At 34.0% G+C, this 3,950-nt stretch overlaps 1 pseudogene across 1 annotated transcript; it reads right to left on the reverse strand.

Annotated features, from left to right (window-relative positions):
• Window positions 1-209: 209 nt before the first annotated feature.
• Window positions 210-3,167, reverse strand: LOC143555218 (phosphatidylglycerophosphate phosphatase PTPMT2-like; annotated as a pseudogene). Its single transcript, XR_013139167.1, has 8 exons — window positions 3,162-3,167; window positions 2,435-2,602; window positions 2,026-2,242; window positions 1,848-1,930; window positions 1,677-1,765; window positions 1,310-1,589; window positions 1,107-1,201; window positions 210-347 (listed from the first exon to the last, which is right to left on the reverse strand). The product of XR_013139167.1 is annotated as a phosphatidylglycerophosphate phosphatase PTPMT2-like (transcript).
• Window positions 3,168-3,950: the final 783 nt, after the last annotated feature.

The raw sequence follows: 3,950 nt of genomic DNA on the forward strand, positions 1-3,950 counted from the left end.
GCTTAAAACTTGTTTTAACCGGTTTTTTCTCAAACCGGCTCGGTTTTAAACCCGGTTTGGTAGATCATAAGGGGAACCGGTCCCAGAACCAGCGGTTTGCTTTGGTTTGGGTGAAACCGGTTTTATTGTCAAACCAGTTCAGTTTGCACATAATCGGTCCCAAACCGGTTTTTTTAACACCTCTAGGTCAAATACCTTAAACAAGTAGGTCAGGCCTGCCTAAAGTTTTGGCCCATCTCGCACCCAATTAACAAAGCAGACCTATATGGACTTCGACCCAAACTACATCGTTGTGTTCTTAAATCTTGGACACCAAAAACTTGGTGTAGAGGAACCGAAAGATATACCTAAAAACATGAAAAAAATGCATAATATGATATACCTAAAATTCTAAAACATATGCTTAAAATATGTCGAATAATACAACATTTAGACATGAAATAATAGAAAAAAGACGAGGAAATTGTAAAATGTTTAAGCTATGTTCCAACAATTATGCTTGCGTAACATGGTTTGCAACTCAAGTTTAATTAGTTCGAGTTGCTTTGGTTCATGCAAGTTTTCTAATTGAGATGAAGCACGCTGGAAAATTTTTTATTTTGTTGTGTATCAGTGGTTTGAGATTAAAATCCGAGTCAACACGATTTAAATGTTATGAGCTTGAGAAGTTTATTTTGCCTCATACAAGTCACTCATTAAACATGCTAGTGAACAAATTAGACATGACATTAAACATGATTTTGGTTTAGTAAGACAATCAATTGTCTGATGTAAAAGAAAATGAAAAATGAAGATAATGAAACTAAGGCCAGTGAACTTCATAAGTTATACATGTTCAGTTTCAAATTTTCAAATTTGAGGTTCAGTTTAACCGGAAAAACCTAACGAAAAGATGGATATTGATTCCTTTATGTTCACGTCTTGTTGGACCTACCATACCTATCTTTCATTTACTTCTTACAAGTTACACCTGACACTTTTCTATGCAATGTAACATCTTTTTCAGTCTCAGAAAAACTTTATTATTAATCTACTCTTTCAGTCTCAAAAGATACATATCATTAACTTTTCACTTATATAATAACATTGGTTTGTTTGTAGGATACTTCAAACCGAGTACTTGACTCAGCCTGTTTCAACCCGAACTCATTACCCAACACGTCTAACATGTCCATCTTGCAAATTGCAATACACAAAAGCACTTGTTCATATTACATAAGTTTAGAAACTAAAAACACGAAAACAAATATATACATAAACATGATGCTGAGAAGGCATAAACATGATCTTTTCTTCGAAGACCGCTCACGTTTTGCTGAGCTAACAAGCAAAACGTAACAAGCAGGCGTCTCTGTTAGCTTCAAACTAACAGGACCCGAGGCACTTGAAACTTTCAAAGATGCAAAGAGACACGGCAGTTTTGCAATCACAGGACTCGTTCTTGAAACCCTTGGAACCAATGCTAATTCTTTCCCGTGTGATGGGCTATCGTACCCTTCCAAATCAGCTTTCGTTATCAGCACCGCATCCCCTGAAGACGCTGACGTGGCAGTTGACACTGATCGCCACTGTTTGTATTCTTGAACCGCCTACATAACATATATACATTTTAAAAGTTAAAACACACACATATTATAAATCTTATATTATCATTAACACCCAAATGGGAGACTAACCTTCCATTGAGATGGTGCCAATAGCACTCTCGGTCGCCTAGACCGCACATACTCCAATGCAGAACCGGGGTCATATGTTTGTATTCAACCTGCAAAAAGTTTAAAACTATTTATTCCAACTCAATACTTCATTTGACACTAATTAATATAATACATATCATCAAAGCGTACCAAATAACAAAGCACGATTGTTGTACTCCTTCCTCTCCCGGCCTTGCAGTGCACGTACGTAGTCCTACCACGAGTCGCATTCTCTATAACCAAACACTATAAATATAAAACGTCAAGTGTCATAAACAGAGTTTTAAAGATAACAAGTATAACTAACAAACAATAAACTTTCACTCACTGAAAATAAAATTTACAGCCCGATCAATGTCCACAAACGAAGGGGCGAAAAGGTAATCCCGCGTGGGAATAACAAGATGGTCTATATCATGAGCCCGATACAACGAAGTGGGGACCAAAGTCTCATAGGGCTCGTTGAGAGTGATGACACCGCCAACGTTAATTTGTTTCAACCGAGGGACGTCTTTCGGGAACGGAACAGCACCCAACAGGAGAAACTGTTTAAAATAAATAAAAAAATATTAATATCGATTTAGATAGATTATACTAACAAGTAATCAAAAGTCAATACTATTAGCACATGTTATTGAAACTTGAAATACAAAGAAAGCAGTAACACAAATTTGTAATTAACAAGTTTAGATAGTCAAACACTCTTTGTAATTAACATAATAATAATAATAATATACCTGATCAATTTGATCCCACCATCTGAACTCCGATTGGATCTTATTACGGAAAACATTATAGAAAAGGGTGGGGTAAAAGAGGATCCTTGCACCGGCTCCGACTAAGGCTCGTTTGGCATCAAGGGCGAGGAAGATCATAATCGACGGTGGTAATTCTGTACCTTGACCCTTTTAACTTATATATATTGATCAAATGATGATATTTATCTTGGTCCATTTTTTATTTTTTTTTTTGCTTTTCCTTTTAACCGCAACTTTAATATGACTATCGAGCATCTAGCTGTCAATAACATTTCCTTTGGTAAAATTTGAAAGTGGTTTCACATATTATAGATATTATAGAGAGTGGTTGTGAATGAAAAAAAAAATTAATGTTTATGTTTATCTTTATCTATATCTATATCTATATCTATATCTATAAACTTTGGCGGTCAAATTTTATATCGCCAAGAAAAAACACCCATATCTTCTATTAGAAAAATTCTCATACTATATATAAAGCAAATAGTAAGAATCTCTAAATCTTTTAAAAGATACAAAACTATATACTTTTAAGTATCATATACAATGCATAAAATTATTAGTTATTAGGGGTAATTTGGTCTTTTAGTCTCTAAGAACTCTTACTAAATAAGTACAACCTTAAACCTTGATCATTCAACTTCACTCACATTTTATAAATCTAAGGAATATTTAAACATAGACCCCATAATTGAAAACCAACTACCTTCATGACTTAACAGTCATAATTTTTTCACACGTTAAAATTTTTATAAAAAATTTATGTCATGTTTTTTTCTATTTAATTTGAGTATTAGATTGTTATACTTTTTAAGTGTTAAAATTTAACATGTTACATGATTACTAGTTACGGCCGATAACAGATCGAGTTGACGGACCACGGGTCATGGGTAAAACTGGATTAAGGTCGAAACAAGTTGATACAAAAAAAAGTTTTAATTTGGTTCGGGTCGGGTGGGTCAGGTTTGAGTCAAAAGGGTGATATCAAAACAAGTTTCGGGTTAAAACGGTGCCGAGTCGGAATGGGATTTGGGCTAAAACATGTTGATTTAAATATGTTTAATTTGAAATTACTCTACATTTCAAATAAGTCATGTGTATATTTCAGCTTTACTTCTTGATTTTCGTCAACGGTTACCCATATGACATTGTTTACCACGTAACGCGTGTAACCCGTTCTTTGTTAGCGCTCAACAAAAACTATGCCGAAGGCCCATTGTTCTTATAGTTTGACTTTTCATCATCAATTTTCTAATATATTACATAGTTTTTATAATTTGATTTAATAACCATTTGTTCAAATGTACAACTACTACCTCATATTTGTTAGAAACGAGAGTATGACACTGAAAAATATCACCGTCACAACATCGCGCAAGCATTTTGCTAGTTATTATATAGGAAGACACCATTCACCCTTATTAGAGAAAAAAGTAATGATAAATGTATAAAAATTATTGAGAAAAAAGAAAGAAAGAAATGGTAGTGAATTTTA

The sequence above is a fragment of the Bidens hawaiensis genome, unplaced genomic scaffold (genome assembly GCF_021521415.1).
Source record: "Bidens hawaiensis isolate Kalapana, Puna unplaced genomic scaffold, B.hawaiensis_p1.1 tig00018026_1, whole genome shotgun sequence".
NCBI lineage: Eukaryota > Viridiplantae > Streptophyta > Magnoliopsida > Asterales > Asteraceae > Bidens > Bidens hawaiensis.